We start from the raw sequence: 17,290 nt of genomic DNA, 5'->3' as shown, positions 1-17,290 counted from the left end.
ACAGAGACCGCCATAAGCAACAGTTTAACAGAATGCCACAGACTAATCAACCAAACTTTTTGGGTTGGGTTCTCTTTTATAGTCTGCAGGCATTAAATGAAAGAAGTCAGTGTTCCAGCAGAAGGAGACAACGTTTCAGAAAAGGCATTGTAGCAAACCAAAAAAGAAATTTTAAGCGCAGCAGAGTAACCAGCGCACATACCTGTTAGCTCAGGTGAGTTTAAAAGGCTGCTGTTGATAACAAGGGCATTTGCTAAATAGATGGTGTGTGTGCAACAATATACTGAAAGGTCAATTATATTGTGCAGCTTATCTCACCACCTGTAGTTATTTAGGTGAAAGCTCCAAAATGCTTGCCTAATATGTCTGTTTATCCAAAAGGAAGTAAAAAGGGAGAGCTAGAAAGATAGCATTGCATCACATTACATGGCAATGCAATGCACAGTTGCTGAAGTTGAACCAAAATGAGCTTGTAATCTGGCTTCTGCAACTTTGAACATGAAAAATCCAATGAGGAGAAGAAAAGCAAAGCCAAAGAGTCCATCCCAAAATCCGACAAACAAGCAAAATGAACAAAAAACATTGAATTCAATTCTTTCTGATTTTAGAAACTGCATTAAAGAAGGGGTGCACCGGTCCTGGAGATACTGCAATACCAGGTCAATGCGTGGAGTGGACAGAGCAAGCTCTTTTTCCATCTCCCTGTTCTAAAAATCCATTTAATATATGGTCCCCAGATAGGGGACGTATCAGATATTAAACTGATAAGAACAGATACTACACTTGATCTTAGCCAAAAGGCCGAGAAGCGATAACCAGAATTGGTTTCAAACTACGGAGCCACCCAAGGATCCTGAAAAGTCCATTTGTGGAGATGAGCTCCTGGACTCCCGTTAAGAAGACATGTTGTCAACCTCTAGATCCCTTACATGCCTGCACTTTTCGGCTTGCTGCTGCTGCAATCCACGCGTTTTAGATCTGCATAACTCCACCTCTTTAAACACAGCACCTTCACCCCCTGCTGTTCCCACCCGCCTCAACACCGTTGGAAGGGAGGAGAACCAATTAAGGCGGGGGGTGGGGTGGAACGAGCAGCTGTCTACCCTTAGCAGGAGGGCTCCTGATTACATACCTCTCCTGCTGCTGCTGCTGCTGGCTGTCCAGCAGCAGACTGAAGGTGGCTGCTGCTGTGCACAGGTATATAAAGGCTCAGAGCCTATTATGACACGCGCAGCCAGCGTTCCATTGCCACATTCCATCTACTGCAGGCAGGATACCTGGCTGGCTGAATGTCGCTGAGAAGCTCACAGAGACCGCCATAAGCAACAGTTTAACAGAATGCCACAGACTAATCAACCAAACTTTTTGGGTTGGGTTCTCTTGTATAGTCTGCAGGCATTAAATGAAAGAAGTCAGTGTTCCAGCAGAAGGAGACAACGTTTCAGAAAAGGCATTGTAGCAAACCAAAAAATAAATTTTAAGCGCAGCAGAGTAACCAGCGCACATACCTGTTAGCTCAGGTGAGTTTAAAAGGCTGCTGTTGATAACAAGGGCATTTGCTAAATAGATGGTGTGTGTGCAACAATATACTGAAAGGTCAATTATATTGTGCAGCTTATCTCACCACCTGTAGTTATTTAGGTGAAAGCTCCAAAATGCTTGCCTAATATGTCTGTTTATCCAAAAGGAAGTAAAAAGGGAGAGCTAGAAAGATAGCATTGCATCACATTACATGGCAATGCAATGCACAGTTGCTGAAGTTGAACCAAAATGAGCTTGTAATCTGGCTTCTGCAACTTTGAACATGAAAAATCCAATGAGGAGAAGAAAAGCAAAGCCAAAGAGTCCATCCCAAAATCCGACAAACAAGCAAAATGAACAAAAAACATTGAATTCAATTCTTTCTGATTTTAGAAACTGCATTAAAGAAGGGGTGCACCGGTCCTGGAGATACTGCAATACCAGGTCAATGCGTGGAGTGGACAGAGCAAGCTCTTTTTCCATCTCCCTGTTCTAAAAATCCATTTAATATATGGTCCCCAGATAGGGGACGTATCAGATATTAAACTGATAAGAAAAGATACTACACTTGATCTTAGCCAAAAGGCCGAGAAGCGATAACCAGAATTGGTTTCAAACTACGGAGCCACCCAAGGATCCTGAAAAGTCCATTTGTGGAGATGAGCTCCTGGACTCCCGTTAAGAAGACATGTTGTCAACCTCTAGATCCCTTACATGCCTGCACTTTTCGGCTTGCTGCTGCTGCAATCCACGCGTTTTAGATCTGCATAACTCCACCTCTTTAAACACAGCACCTTCACCCCCTGCTGTTCCCACCCGCCTCAACACCGTTGGAAGGGAGGAGAACCAATTAAGGCGGGGGGTGGGGTGGAACGAGCAGCTGTCTACCCTTAGCAGGAGGGCTCCTGATTACATACCTCTCCTGCTGCTGCTGCTGCTGGCTGTCCAGCAGCAGACTGAAGGTGGCTGCTGCTGTGCACAGGTATATAAAGGCTCAGAGCCTATTATGACACGCGCAGCCAGCGTTCCATTGCCACATTCCATCTACTGCAGGCAGGATACCTGGCTGGCTGAATGTCGCTGAGAAGCTCACAGAGACCGCCATAAGCAACAGTTTAACAGAATGCCACAGACTAATCAACCAAACTTTTTGGGTTGGGTTCTCTTTTATAGTCTGCAGGCATTAAATGAAAGAAGTCAGTGTTCCAGCAGAAGGAGACAACGTTTCAGAAAAGGCATTGTAGCAAACCAAAAAAGAAATTTTAAGCGCAGCAGAGTAACCAGCGCACATACCTGTTAGCTCAGGTGAGTTTAAAAGGCTGCTGTTGATAACAAGGGCATTTGCTAAATAGATGGTGTGTGTGCAACAATATACTGAAAGGTCAATTATATTGTGCAGCTTATCTCACCACCTGTAGTTATTTAGGTGAAAGCTCCAAAATGCTTGCCTAATATGTCTGTTTATCCAAAAGGAAGTAAAAAGGGAGAGCTAGAAAGATAGCATTGCATCACATTACATGGCAATGCAATGCACAGTTGCTGAAGTTGAACCAAAATGAGCTTGTAATCTGGCTTCTGCAACTTTGAACATGAAAAATCCAATGAGGAGAAGAAAAGCAAAGCCAAAGAGTCCATCCCAAAATCCGACAAACAAGCAAAATGAACAAAAAACATTGAATTCAATTCTTTCTGATTTTAGAAACTGCATTAAAGAAGGGGTGCACCGGTCCTGGAGATACTGCAATACCAGGTCAATGCATGGAGTGGACAGAGCAAGCTCTTTTTCCATCTCCCTGTTCTAAAAATCCATTTAATATATGGTCCCCAGATAGGGGACGTATCAGATATTAAACTGATAAGAACAGATACTACACTTGATCTTAGCCAAAAGGCCGAGAAGCGATAACCAGAATTGGTTTCAAACTACGGAGCCACCCAAGGATCCTGAAAAGTCCATTTGTGGAGATGAGCTCCTGGACTCCCGTTAAGAAGACATGTTGTCAACCTCTAGATCCCTTACATGCCTGCACTTTTCGGCTTGCTGCTGCTGCAATCCACGCGTTTTAGATCTGCATAACTCCACCTCTTTAAACACAGCACCTTCACCCCCTGCTGTTCCCACCCGCCTCAACACCGTTGGAAGGGAGGAGAACCAATTAAGGCGGGGGGTGGGGTGGAACGAGCAGCTGTCTACCCTTAGCAGGAGGGCTCCTGATTACATACCTCTCCTGCTGCTGCTGCTGCTGGCTGTCCAGCAGCAGACTGAAGGTGGCTGCTGCTGTGCACAGGTATATAAAGGCTCAGAGCCTATTATGACACGCGCAGCCAGCGTTCCATTGCCACATTCCATCTACTGCAGGCAGGATACCTGGCTGGCTGAATGTCGCTGAGAAGCTCACAGAGACCGCCATAAGCAACAGTTTAACAGAATGCCACAGACTAATCAACCAAACTTTTTGGGTTGGGTTCTCTTTTATAGTCTGCAGGCATTAAATGAAAGAAGTCAGTGTTCCAGCAGAAGGAGACAACGTTTCAGAAAAGGCATTGTAGCAAACCAAAAAAGAAATTTTAAGCGCAGCAGAGTAACCAGCGCACATACCTGTTAGCTCAGGTGAGTTTAAAAGGCTGCTGTTGATAACAAGGGCATTTGCTAAATAGATGGTGTGTGTGCAACAATATACTGAAAGGTCAATTATATTGTGCAGCTTATCTCACCACCTGTAGTTATTTAGGTGAAAGCTCCAAAATGCTTGCCTAATATGTCTGTTTATCCAAAAGGAAGTAAAAAGGGAGAGCTAGAAAGATAGCATTGCATCACATTACATGGCAATGCAATGCACAGTTGCTGAAGTTGAACCAAAATGAGCTTGTAATCTGGCTTCTGCAACTTTGAACATGAAAAATCCAATGAGGAGAAGAAAAGCAAAGCCAAAGAGTCCATCCCAAAATCCGACAAACAAGCAAAATGAACAAAAAACATTGAATTCAATTCTTTCTGATTTTAGAAACTGCATTAAAGAAGGGGTGCACCGGTCCTGGAGATACTGCAATACCAGGTCAATGCGTGGAGTGGACAGAGCAAGCTCTTTTTCCATCTCCCTGTTCTAAAAATCCATTTAATATATGGTCCCCAGATAGGGGACGTATCAGATATTAAACTGATAAGAACAGATACTACACTTGATCTTAGCCAAAAGGCCGAGAAGCGATAACCAGAATTGGTTTCAAACTACGGAGCCACCCAAGGATCCTGAAAAGTCCATTTGTGGAGATGAGCTCCTGGACTCCCGTTAAGAAGACATGTTGTCAACCTCTAGATCCCTTACATGCCTGCACTTTTCGGCTTGCTGCTGCTGCAATCCACGCGTTTTAGATCTGCATAACTCCACCTCTTTAAACACAGCACCTTCACCCCCTGCTGTTCCCACCCGCCTCAACACCGTTGGAAGGGAGGAGAACCAATTAAGGCGGGGGGTGGGGTGGAACGAGCAGCTGTCTACCCTTAGCAGGAGGGCTCCTGATTACATACCTCTCCTGCTGCTGCTGGCTGTCCAGCAGCAGACTGAAGGTGGCTGCTGCTGTGCACAGGTATATAAAGGCTCAGAGCCTATTATGACACGCGCAGCCAGCGTTCCATTGCCACATTCCATCTACTGCAGGCAGGATACCTGGCTGGCTGAATGTCGCTGAGAAGCTCACAGAGACTGCCATAAGCAACAGTTTAACAGAATGCCACAGACTAATCAACCAAACTTTTTGGGTTGGGTTCTCTTTTATAGTCTGCAGGCATTAAATGAAAGAAGTCAGTGTTCCAGCAGATGGAGACAACGTTTCAGAAAAGGCATTGTAGCAAACCAAAAAAGAAATTTTAAGCGCAGCAGAGTAACCAGCGCACATACCTGTTAGCTCAGGTGAGTTTAAAAGGCTGCTGTTGATAACAAGGGCATTTGCTAAATAGATGGTGTGTGTGCAACAATATACTGAAAGGTCAATTATATTGTGCAGCTTATCTCACCACCTGTAGTTATTTAGGTGAAAGCTCCAAAATGCTTGCCTAATATGTCTGTTTATCCAAAAGGAAGTAAAAAGGGAGAGCTAGAAAGATAGCATTGCATCACATTACATGGCAATGCAATGCACAGTTGCTGAAGTTGAACCAAAATGAGCTTGTAATCTGGCTTCTGCAACTTTGAACATGAAAAATCCAATGAGGAGAAGAAAAGCAAAGCCAAAGAGTCCATCCCAAAATCCGACAAACAAGCAAAATGAACAAAAAACATTGAATTCAATTCTTTCTGATTTTAGAAACTGCATTAAAGAAGGGGTGCACCGGTCCTGGAGATACTGCAATACCAGGTCAATGCGTGGAGTGGACAGAGCAAGCTCTTTTTCCATCTCCCTGTTCTAAAAATCCATTTAATATATGGTCCCCAGATAGGGGACGTATCAGATATTAAACTGATAAGAACAGATACTACACTTGATCTTAGCCAAAAGGCCGAGAAGCGATAACCAGAATTGGTTTCAAACTACGGAGCCACCCAAGGATCCTGAAAAGTCCATTTGTGGAGATGAGCTCCTGGACTCCCGTTAAGAAGACATGTTGTCAACCTCTAGATCCCTTACATGCCTGCACTTTTCGGCTTGCTGCTGCTGCAATCCACGCGTTTTAGATCTGCATAACTCCACCTCTTTAAACACAGCACCTTCACCCCCTGCTGTTCCCACCCGCCTCAACACCGTTGGAAGGGAGGAGAACCAATTAAGGCGGGGGGTGGGGTGGAACGAGCAGCTGTCTACCCTTAGCAGGAGGGCTCCTGATTACATACCTCTCCTGCTGCTGCTGCTGCTGGCTGTCCAGCAGCAGACTGAAGGTGGCTGCTGCTGTGCACAGGTATATAAAGGCTCAGAGCCTATTATGACACGCGCAGCCAGCGTTCCATTGCCACATTCCATCTACTGCAGGCAGGATACCTGGCTGGCTGAATGTCGCTGAGAAGCTCACAGAGACCGCCATAAGCAACAGTTTAACAGAATGCCACAGACTAATCAACCAAACTTTTTGGGTTGGGTTCTCTTTTATAGTCTGCAGGCATTAAATGAAAGAAGTCAGTGTTCCAGCAGAAGGAGACAACGTTTCAGAAAAGGCATTGTAGCAAACCAAAAAAGAAATTTTAAGCGCAGCAGAGTAACCAGCGCACATACCTGTTAGCTCAGGTGAGTTTAAAAGGCTGCTGTTGATAACAAGGGCATTTGCTAAATAGATGGTGTGTGTGCAACAATATACTGAAAGGTCAATTATATTGTGCAGCTTATCTCACCACCTGTAGTTATTTAGGTGAAAGCTCCAAAATGCTTGCCTAATATGTCTGTTTATCCAAAAGGAAGTAAAAAGGGAGAGCTAGAAAGATAGCATTGCATCACATTACATGGCAATGCAATGCACAGTTGCTGAAGTTGAACCAAAATGAGCTTGTAATCTGGCTTCTGCAACTTTGAACATGAAAAATCCAATGAGGAGAAGAAAAGCAAAGCCAAAGAGACCATCCCAAAATCCGACAAACAAGCAAAATGAACAAAAAACATTGTATTCAATTCTTTCTGATTTTAGAAACTGCATTAAAGAAGGGGTGCACCGGTCCTGGAGATACTGCAATACCAGGTCAATGCGTGGAGTGGACAGAGCAAGCTCTTTTTCCATCTCTCTGTTCTAAAAATCCATTTAATATATGGTCCCCAGATAGGGGACGTATCAGATATTAAACTGATAAGAACAGATACTACACTTGATCTTAGCCAAAAGGCCGAGAAGCGATAACCAGAATTGGTTTCAAACTACGGAGCCACCCAAGGATCCTGAAAAGTCCATTTGTGGAGATGAGCTCCTGGACTCCCGTTAAGAAGACATGTTGTCAACCTCTAGATCCCTTACATGCCTGCACTTTTCGGCTTGCTGCTGCTGCAATCCACGCGTTTTAGATCTGCATAACTCCACCTCTTTAAACACAGCACCTTCACCCCCTGCTGTTCCCACCCGCCTCAACACCGTTGGAAGGGAGGAGAACCAATTAAGGCGGGGGGTGGGGTGGAACGAGCAGCTGTCTACCCTTAGCAGGAGGGCTCCTGATTACATACCTCTCCTGCTGCTGCTGCTGCTGGCTGTCCAGCAGCAGACTGAAGGTGGCTGCTGCTGTGCACAGGTATATAAAGGCTCAGAGCCTATTATGACACGCGCAGCCAGCGTTCCATTGCCACATTCCATCTACTGCAGGCAGGATACCTGGCTGGCTGAATGTCGCTGAGAAGCTCACAGAGACCGCCATAAGCAACAGTTTAACAGAATGCCACAGACTAATCAACCAAACTTTTTGGGTTGGGTTCTCTTTTATAGTCTGCAGGCATTAAATGAAAGAAGTCAGTGTTCCAGCAGAAGGAGACAACGTTTCAGAAAAGGCATTGTAGCAAACCAAAAAAGAAATTTTAAGCGCAGCAGAGTAACCAGCGCACATACCTGTTAGCTCAGGTGAGTTTAAAAGGCTGCTGTTGATAACAAGGGCATTTGCTAAATAGATGGTGTGTGTGCAACAATATACTGAAAGGTCAATTATATTGTGCAGCTTATCTCACCACCTGTAGTTATTTAGGTGAAAGCTCCAAAATGCTTGCCTAATATGTCTGTTTATCCAAAAGGAAGTAAAAAGGGAGAGCTAGAAAGATAGCATTGCATCACATTACATGGCAATGCAATGCACAGTTGCTGAAGTTGAACCAAAATGAGCTTGTAATCTGGCTTCTGCAACTTTGAACATGAAAAATCCAATGAGGAGAAGAAAAGCAAAGCCAAAGAGTCCATCCCAAAATCCGACAAACAAGCAAAATGAACAAAAAACATTGAATTCAATTCTTTCTGATTTTAGAAACTGCATTAAAGAAGGGGTGCACCGGTCCTGGAGATACTGCAATACCAGGTCAATGCGTGGAGTGGACAGAGCAAGCTCTTTTTCCATCTCCCTGTTCTAAAAATCCATTTAATATATGGTCCCCAGATAGGGGACGTATCAGATATTAAACTGATAAGAACAGATACTACACTTGATCTTAGCCAAAAGGCCGAGAAGCGATAACCAGAATTGGTTTCAAACTACGGAGCCACCCAAGGATCCTGAAAAGTCCATTTGTGGAGATGAGCTCCTGGACTCCCGTTAAGAAGACATGTTGTCAACCTCTAGATCCCTTACATGCCTGCACTTTTCGGCTTGCTGCTGCTGCAATCCACGCGTTTTAGATCTGCATAACTCCACCTCTTTAAACACAGCACCTTCACCCCCTGCTGTTCCCACCCGCCTCAACACCGTTGGAAGGGAGGAGAACCAATTAAGGCGGGGGGTGGGGTGGAACGAGCAGCTGTCTACCCTTAGCAGGAGGGCTCCTGATTACATACCTCTCCTGCTGCTGCTGCTGCTGGCTGTCCAGCAGCAGACTGAAGGTGGCTGCTGCTGTGCACAGGTATATAAAGGCTCAGAGCCTATTATGACACGCGCAGCCAGCGTTCCATTGCCACATTCCATCTACTGCAGGCAGGATACCTGGCTGGCTGAATGTCGCTGAGAAGCTCACAGAGACCGCCATAAGCAACAGTTTAACAGAATGCCACAGACTAATCAACCAAACTTTTTGGGTTGGGTTCTCTTTTATAGTCTGCAGGCATTAAATGAAAGAAGTCAGTGTTCCAGCAGAAGGAGACAACGTTTCAGAAAAGGCATTGTAGCAAACCAAAAAAGAAATTTTAAGCGCAGCAGAGTAACCAGCGCACATACCTGTTAGCTCAGGTGAGTTTAAAAGGCTGCTGTTGATAACAAGGGCATTTGCTAAATAGATGGTGTGTGTGCAACAATATACTGAAAGGTCAATTATATTGTGCAGCTTATCTCACCACCTGTAGTTATTTAGGTGAAAGCTCCAAAATGCTTGCCTAATATGTCTGTTTATCCAAAAGGAAGTAAAAAGGGAGAGCTAGAAAGATAGCATTGCATCACATTACATGGCAATGCAATGCACAGTTGCTGAAGTTGAACCAAAATGAGCTTGTAATCTGGCTTCTGCAACTTTGAACATGAAAAATCCAATGAGGAGAAGAAAAGCAAAGCCAAAGAGTCCATCCCAAAATCCGACAAACAAGCAAAATGAACAAAAAACATTGAATTCAATTCTTTCTGATTTTAGAAACTGCATTAAAGAAGGGGTGCACCGGTCCTGGAGATACTGCAATACCAGGTCAATGCGTGGAGTGGACAGAGCAAGCTCTTTTTCCATCTCCCTGTTCTAAAAATCCATTTAATATATGGTCCCCAGATAGGGGACGTATCAGATATTAAACTGATAAGAACAGATACTACACTTGATCTTAGCCAAAAGGCCGAGAAGCGATAACCAGAATTGGTTTCAAACTACGGAGCCACCCAAGGATCCTGAAAAGTCCATTTGTGGAGATGAGCTCCTGGACTCCCGTTAAGAAGACATGTTGTCAACCTCTAGATCCCTTACATGCCTGCACTTTTCGGCTTGCTGCTGCTGCAATCCACGCGTTTTAGATCTGCATAACTCCACCTCTTTAAACACAGCACCTTCACCCCCTGCTGTTCCCACCCGCCTCAACACCGCTGGAAGGGAGGAGAACCAATTAAGGCGGGGGGTGGGGTGGAACGAGCAGCTGTCTACCCTTAGCAGGAGGGCTCCTGATTACATACCTCTCCTGCTGCTGCTGCTGCTGGCTGTCCAGCAGCAGACTGAAGGTGGCTGCTGCTGTGCACAGGTATATAAAGGCTCAGAGCCTATTATGACACGCGCAGCCAGTGTTCCATTGCCACATTCCATCTACTGCAGGCAGGATACCTGGCTGGCTGAATGTCGCTGAGAAGCTCACAGAGACCGCCATAAGCAACAGTTTAACAGAATGCCACAGACTAATCAACCAAACTTTTTGGGTTGGGTTCTCTTTTATAGTCTGCAGGCATTAAATGAAAGAAGTCAGTGTTCCAGCAGAAGGAGACAACGTTTCAGAAAAGGCATTGTAGCAAACCAAAAAATAAATTTTAAGCGCAGCAGAGTAACCAGCGCACATACCTGTTAGCTCAGGTGAGTTTAAAAGGCTGCTGTTGATAACAAGGGCATTTGCTAAATAGATGGTGTGTGTGCAACAATATACTGAAAGGTCAATTATATTGTGCAGCTTATCTCACCACCTGTAGTTATTTAGGTGAAAGCTCCAAAATGCTTGCCTAATATGTCTGTTTATCCAAAAGGAAGTAAAAAGGGAGAGCTAGAAAGATAGCATTGCATCACATTACATGGCAATGCAATGCACAGTTGCTGAAGTTGAACCAAAATGAGCTTGTAATCTGGCTTCTGCAACTTTGAACATGAAAAATCCAATGAGGAGAAGAAAAGCAAAGCCAAAGAGTCCATCCCAAAATCCGACAAACAAGCAAAATGAACAAAAAACATTGAATTCAATTCTTTCTGATTTTAGAAACTGCATTAAAGAAGGGGTGCACCGGTCCTGGAGATACTGCAATACCAGGTCAATGCGTGGAGTGGACAGAGCAAGCTCTTTTTCCATCTCCCTGTTCTAAAAATCCATTTAATATATGGTCCCCAGATAGGGGACGTATCAGATATTAAACTGATAAGAACAGATACTACACTTGATCTTAGCCAAAAGGCCGAGAAGCGATAACCAGAATTGGTTTCAAACTACGGAGCCACCCAAGGATCCTGAAAAGTCCATTTGTGGAGATGAGCTCCTGGACTCCCGTTAAGAAGACATGTTGTCAACCTCTAGATCCCTTACATGCCTGCACTTTTCGGCTTGCTGCTGCTGCAATCCACGCGTTTTAGATCTGCATAACTCCACCTCTTTAAACACAGCACCTTCACCCCCTGCTGTTCCCACCCGCCTCAACACCGTTGGAAGGGAGGAGAACCAATTAAGGCGGGGGGTGGAGTGGAACGAGCAGCTGTCTACCCTTAGCAGGAGGGCTCCTGATTACATACCTCTCCTGCTGCTGCTGCTGCTGGCTGTCCAGCAGCAGACTGAAGGTGGCTGCTGCTGTGCACAGGTATATAAAGGCTCAGAGCCTATTATGACACGCGCAGCCAGCGTTCCATTGCCACATTCCATCTACTGCAGGCAGGATACCTGGCTGGCTGAATGTCGCTGAGAAGCTCACAGAGACCGCCATAAGCAACAGTTTAACAGAATGCCACAGACTAATCAACCAAACTTTTTGGGTTGGGTTCTCTTTTATAGTCTGCAGGCATTAAATGAAAGAAGTCAGTGTTCCAGCAGAAGGAGACAACGTTTCAGAAAAGGCATTGTAGCAAACCAAAAAAGAAATTTTAAGCGCAGCAGAGTAACCAGCGCACATACCTGTTAGCTCAGGTGAGTTTAAAAGGCTGCTGTTGATAACAAGGGCATTTGCTAAATAGATGGTGTGTGTGCAACAATATACTGAAAGGTCAATTATATTGTGCAGCTTATCTCACCACCTGTAGTTATTTAGGTGAAAGCTCCAAAATGCTTGCCTAATATGTCTGTTTATCCAAAAGGAAGTAAAAAGGGAGAGCTAGAAAGATAGCATTGCATCACATTACATGGCAATGCAATGCACAGTTGCTGAAGTTGAACCAAAATGAGCTTGTAATCTGGCTTCTGCAACTTTGAACATGAAAAATCCAATGAGGAGAAGAAAAGCAAAGCCAAAGAGTCCATCCCAAAATCCGACAAACAAGCAAAATGAACAAAAAACATTGAATTCAATTCTTTCTGATTTTAGAAACTGCATTAAAGAAGGGGTGCACCGGTCCTGGAGATACTGCAATACCAGGTCAATGCGTGGAGTGGACAGAGCAAGCTCTTTTTCCATCTCCCTGTTCTAAAAATCCATTTAATATATGGTCCCCAGTAGAGATGAGCGGTGTTCGACTAGAACTGTTCGCCAATCTCAAATTCGAGCTGTTTTGGGCGGTGTTCGAGTTGTTCGACGAACCCGAACGATTTGCAAAAAATTCGGCTGTTCGAGGTTATGTTCGATAACTGTTCGTGCACCAAAAGCGTGTCCTGCATGGCTGCCGCTATTTAGAGCACCAATCATGCAGGGATTGTCTGCCACTCACTGTAATGCCACAGCCATGGTGGTTGTAGCATTACAGTGATTGCCCAAATCGATGGGAACAGTGCCAACAGTGAAACATGAAAAGCCGGCAATTCAGCAGCGGCATACACCTGTACCCGACAATATAGAACAGAAAGAATAGAGCATCACACATAGATTAGATAGATAGAAACATGTCAGCCACATATATACGAAGTACAGTGACAGTGTTGCTTACTGTACTTGTCATTTAGCGTAAAGGATTTATCAAAAAAAATAATAGTGTTTTCATGCACTGTCTCTTTAAAAAAGCCGGCCGGCAATTCAGCAGCGGTACCCGACAATTTATAACAGACAGAATAGAGCTTCACACATAGATTAGATAGATAGAAACATGTCAGTCACATATATATGAAGTACAGTGATAGTGTTGGTTACTGTACTTGTCATTTAGTATTAAAATAAAGGATTTATTATTAAAAAAATTGGCGTGGGGTTCCCCTTAATTTTAGGCTCTAGCGAAGGTTAAGCAGACGGCTGGGGCAGATGTTTGAAGCCTGGGAACGGGGTAATACCCACGGAGCTTCCCAGGCTACTAATATCAGCCCCCAGCTGAATACCTAGCCTTTACTAGCTATTAAAATGGGGGACCCCCCAAAAAAAATGACGTGGGGTCCCCCCTAATTTAATAGCTAGCAAAGGCTAGGCAGACAGCTGGGGGCTGATATTAATAGCCCAGGAAGGGAGCCATGAATATTGGCCCCCTCCCAGGCTAGAAACACCAGCCGTCAGCCGCCCCAGAAATGGCGCATCCATAGGATGCGCCAATTCTGGCACTTAGCCTCGCTCTTCCACGCTGCCCTGGTGCGGTGGCAGGGGGTAATAGGGTTGGGGTTGATGTCAGCTTATAATGCCAGCTGACATCAAGCCCAGGTTAGTAATGGAGAGGCGTCTATAAGACACCCCCATTACTAACCCCATAGTCAAAGTTAAAAAAAACACAAACACCCAGAATAAAGTCCTTTAATTGAAATAAAGACACAGTCCTTTATTGTTCTAAATTAAACCATACTTACCATCACGCCCATTCCAGCTGAAGCCAACGATCTCCTGCAATAAAAGAAAAATAATAAACCAACCTCATCCTTACCTTTCCATGGTTCCCAGGACAGCTTCAGCTCTGCTACATCGAGATGACAGGCTGGACCGCAGCAGAACGCTGCCATCCAGCCTCTCATCCCGCAGACACTGAGAAGCGCAGGCTTGCTTGCGCTGCTCAGCGTCTCTCTGTGACGACATCCAGATGAGCCGAGTTCATGTCCAATGAACTCAGCTCACCTCCTGCACGTCACTGACAGCGTGGGAGAATTCTCCTGCACTCAGCGCTTCAGCGGGAGAATTCTCCCGCTGAAGCGCTGAGTGCAGGAGAATTTTCCCACGCTGTCAGTGACGTGCATAAGGTGAGCTCATGTCCAATGAACTCAGCTCACCTCCTGCACGTCACTGACAGCGTGGGAGAATTCTCCTGCACTCAGCGCTTCAGTGTGAGAATTCTCCCACGCTGAAGCGCTGAGTGCAGGAGAATTTTCCCACGCTGTCAGTGACGTGCATGAGGTGAGCCGAGTTCATTGGACAATAACTCGGCTCATCTGGATGCCCTCACAGAGAGACACTGTGGAGCGCAAGCAAGCCTGCGCTTCTCAGTGTCTGCGGGATGACAGGCTGGATGGCAGCGTTCTGCTGCGGTCCAGCCTGTCATCTCGATGAAGCAGAGCTGAAGCTGTCATGGGAACCATGGAAAGGTAAGGATGATGTTGCTTTATTATTTTTCTTTTATTTCAGGAGATCGTTGGCTTCAGCTGGAATGGGCGTGATGGTAAGTATGGTTTAATTTAGAACAATAAAGAATTGTGTGTTTATTTCAATTAAAGGACTTTTTTCTGGGTGTTGTGTTTTTTTTAAATACTTTACTAGAAATTCATGGCGGTCATGTCTAATACTGGCGTGACCCCATGAATTTCGGGCTTAGGGCCAGCTGATAATGCCAAGCTGGCCCTAACCCCTTTATTACCCAGTGAGCCACCGCATCAGGGCCCTGGATGAGTTGGGTACAGCGCCAGAAGATGGCGCTTCTATGAACGCGCCATTTTCCGGGGTGGCTGCGGACTGCAATTTGCAGCGGGGGTGGCCCAGAAAGCTTGGGCCTCCCTGCGCTGCGGATTCCAGCCCCCAGCTGCCTAGTTGTACCTGGCTGGACACAAAAACAGGGCGAAGCCCCACGTCAATTTTCTTTAAATTATTTCATGAAATAATTAAGAAAAAAAGGGCTTCCCTATATTGTTGTGTCCGGCCAGGTACAAATAGGCAGCTGGTGGTTGGGGGCAGCCCGTTCCTGCCTGCTGTACCTGGCTGGACACAAATATAGTGCGAAGCCCCACGTCAATTTTTTTTAAATTATTTCATGAATTTCCTGAAATAATTTAAAAAAATTGAAGTGGGGCTTCGCACTATATTAGTGTCCAGCCAGGTACTGCAGGCAGGAACCGGCTGCCCCCATCCACCAGCTGCCTATTTGTACCTGGCCGGACACAACAATATAGGGAAGCCCTTTTTTTCTTAATTATTTTATGAATTTCATGAAATAATTAAAAAAAATTGAAGTGGGGCTTCGCACTATATTTGTGTCCAGCCAGGTACAGCAGGCAGGAACGGGCTGCCCCCAACCACCAGCTGCCTATTTGTACCTGGCCGGACACAACAATATAGGGAAGGCCTTTTTTTCTTAATTATTTCATGAATTTCATGAAATAATTAAAAAAAAAGTACGTGGGGCTTCGCCCTATTTTTGTGTCCAGCCAGGTACAACTAGGCAGCTGGGGGCTGGAATCTGCAGCGCAGGGAGGCCCAAGCTTTCTGGGCCCCCCCCGCTACAAATTGCAGTCCGCAGCCACCCCGGAAAATGGCGCGTTCATAGAAGCGCCATCTTCTGGCGCTGTACCCAACTCATCCAGGGCCCTGGTGCGGTGGCTCACTGGGTAATAAAGGGGTTAGGGCCAGCTTGGTATTATCAGCTGGCCCCAAGCCCAAAATTCATGGGGTCACGCCAGTATTAGACATGACCGCCATGAATTTCTAGTAAAGTATTTAAAAAAACCACAACACCCAGAATAAAGTCCTTTAATTGAAATAAAGACACAATTCTTTATTGTTCTAAATTAAACCATACTTACCATCACACCCATTCCAGCTGAAGCCAACGATCTCCTGCAATAAAAGAAAAATAATAAACCAACCTCATCCTTACCTTTCCATGGTTCCCACGACAGCTTCAGCTCTGCTACATCGAGATGACTGGCTGGACCGCAGCAGAACGCTGCCATCCAGCCTGTCATCCCGCAGACACTGAGAAGCGCAGGCTTGCTTGCGCTCCTCACTGTCTCGCTGTGACGGCATCCAGATGAGCCGAGGTCATGTCCAATGAACTCGGCTCACCTCATGCACGTCACTGACAGCGTGGGAAAATTCTCACGCTGAAGTGCTGAGTGCAGGAGAATTCTCCCACGCTGTCAGTGATGTGCATGAGGTGAGCTCATGTCCAATGAACTCAGCTCACCTCCTGCATGTCACTGACAGCGTGGGAAAATTCTCCTGCACTCAGCGCTTCAGCGTGGGAGAATTCTCACGCTGAAGCGCTGAGTGCAGGAGAATTCTCCCACGCTGTCAGTGACGTGCAGGAGGTGAGCTGAGTTCATTGGACATGAGCTCACCTTATGCACGTCACTGACAGCGTGGGAGAATTCTCCTGCACTCACCGCTTCAGCGTGAGAATTTTCCCACGCTGTCAGTGACGTGCATGAGGTGAGCCGAGTACATTGGACATGAACTCGGCTCATCTGGATGTCGTCACAGAGAGACGCTGAGCAGCGCAAGCAAGCCTGCGCTTCTCAGTGTCTGCGGGATGAGAGGCTGGATGGCAGCGTTCTGCTGCGGTCCAGCCTGTCATCTCGATGTAGCAGAGCTGAAGCTGTCGTGGGAACCATGGAAAGGTAAGGATGAGGTTGCTTTATTATTTTTCTTTTATTGCAGGAGATCGTTGGCTTCAGCTGGAATGGGCGTGACGGTAAGTATGGTTTAATTTAGAACAATAAAGGATTGTGTCTTTATTTCAATTAAAGGACTTTATTCTGGGTGTTTGTGTTTTTTTTAACTTTGACTATGGGGTTAGTAATGGGGGTGTCTTATAGACGCCTCTCCATTACTAACCTGGGCTTGATGTCAGCTGGCATTATAAGCTGACATCAACCCCAACCCTATTACCCCCTGCCACCGCACCAGGGCAGCGTGGAAGAGCGAGGCTAAGTGCCAGAATTGGCGCATCCTATGAATGCGCCATTTCTGGGGCGGCTGACGGCTGGTGTTTCTAGCCTGGGAGGGGGCCAATATTCATGGTTCCCTTCCTGGGCTATTAATATCAGCCCCCAGCTGTCTGCCTAGCCTTTGCTAGCTATTAAATTAGGGGGGACCCCACGTCATTTTTTTGGGGGGGTCCCCCATTTTAATAGCTAGTAAAGGCTATGTATTCAGCTGAGGGCTGATATTAGTAGCCTGGGAAGCTC

General features: G+C 45.7%; 9 non-coding genes and 1 pseudogene across 9 annotated transcripts; all 10 read right to left on the bottom strand.

Moving 5' to 3' along the window:
* Positions 1 to 622: 622 nt before the first annotated feature.
* Positions 623 to 813, bottom strand: LOC141275626 (U2 spliceosomal RNA). The gene has a single exon (XR_012323857.1). It is a non-coding gene; the product is annotated as a U2 spliceosomal RNA (small nuclear RNA).
* Positions 814 to 1,928: 1,115 nt separating this feature from the next.
* LOC141149989 (U2 spliceosomal RNA) lies at positions 1,929 to 2,119 on the bottom strand. The gene has a single exon (XR_012246264.1). It is a non-coding gene; the product is annotated as a U2 spliceosomal RNA (small nuclear RNA).
* A 1,115-nt stretch (positions 2,120 to 3,234) lies between these two features.
* On the bottom strand, positions 3,235 to 3,425 carry LOC141149461 (U2 spliceosomal RNA). Its single transcript, XR_012245757.1, has one exon. It is a non-coding gene; the product is annotated as a U2 spliceosomal RNA (small nuclear RNA).
* A 1,115-nt stretch (positions 3,426 to 4,540) lies between these two features.
* Positions 4,541 to 4,731, bottom strand: LOC141275623 (U2 spliceosomal RNA). The gene has a single exon (XR_012323855.1). It is a non-coding gene; the product is annotated as a U2 spliceosomal RNA (small nuclear RNA).
* Positions 4,732 to 5,840: 1,109 nt separating this feature from the next.
* LOC141275622 (U2 spliceosomal RNA) lies at positions 5,841 to 6,031 on the bottom strand. Its single transcript, XR_012323854.1, has one exon. It is a non-coding gene; the product is annotated as a U2 spliceosomal RNA (small nuclear RNA).
* Positions 6,032 to 7,146: 1,115 nt separating this feature from the next.
* LOC141149937 (U2 spliceosomal RNA) lies at positions 7,147 to 7,337 on the bottom strand. The gene has a single exon (XR_012246214.1). It is a non-coding gene; the product is annotated as a U2 spliceosomal RNA (small nuclear RNA).
* A 1,115-nt stretch (positions 7,338 to 8,452) lies between these two features.
* On the bottom strand, positions 8,453 to 8,643 carry LOC141275621 (U2 spliceosomal RNA). Its single transcript, XR_012323853.1, has one exon. It is a non-coding gene; the product is annotated as a U2 spliceosomal RNA (small nuclear RNA).
* A 1,115-nt stretch (positions 8,644 to 9,758) lies between these two features.
* On the bottom strand, positions 9,759 to 9,949 carry LOC141275620 (U2 spliceosomal RNA). The gene has a single exon (XR_012323852.1). It is a non-coding gene; the product is annotated as a U2 spliceosomal RNA (small nuclear RNA).
* A 1,115-nt stretch (positions 9,950 to 11,064) lies between these two features.
* Positions 11,065 to 11,255, bottom strand: LOC141275619 (U2 spliceosomal RNA). The gene has a single exon (XR_012323851.1). It is a non-coding gene; the product is annotated as a U2 spliceosomal RNA (small nuclear RNA).
* A 1,115-nt stretch (positions 11,256 to 12,370) lies between these two features.
* Positions 12,371 to 12,492, bottom strand: LOC141150956 (U2 spliceosomal RNA; annotated as a pseudogene).
* Between the last annotated feature and the right edge of the window lie 4,798 nt (positions 12,493 to 17,290).

The sequence above is a fragment of the Phyllobates terribilis genome, unplaced genomic scaffold (assembly GCF_046119375.1).
Source record: "Phyllobates terribilis strain yellow unplaced genomic scaffold, ASM4611937v1 Scaffold_5__5_contigs__length_657084704, whole genome shotgun sequence".
Classification (NCBI taxonomy): domain Eukaryota; kingdom Metazoa; phylum Chordata; class Amphibia; order Anura; family Dendrobatidae; genus Phyllobates; species Phyllobates terribilis.
This window is presented reverse-complemented; position numbering and strand designations above follow the sequence as displayed.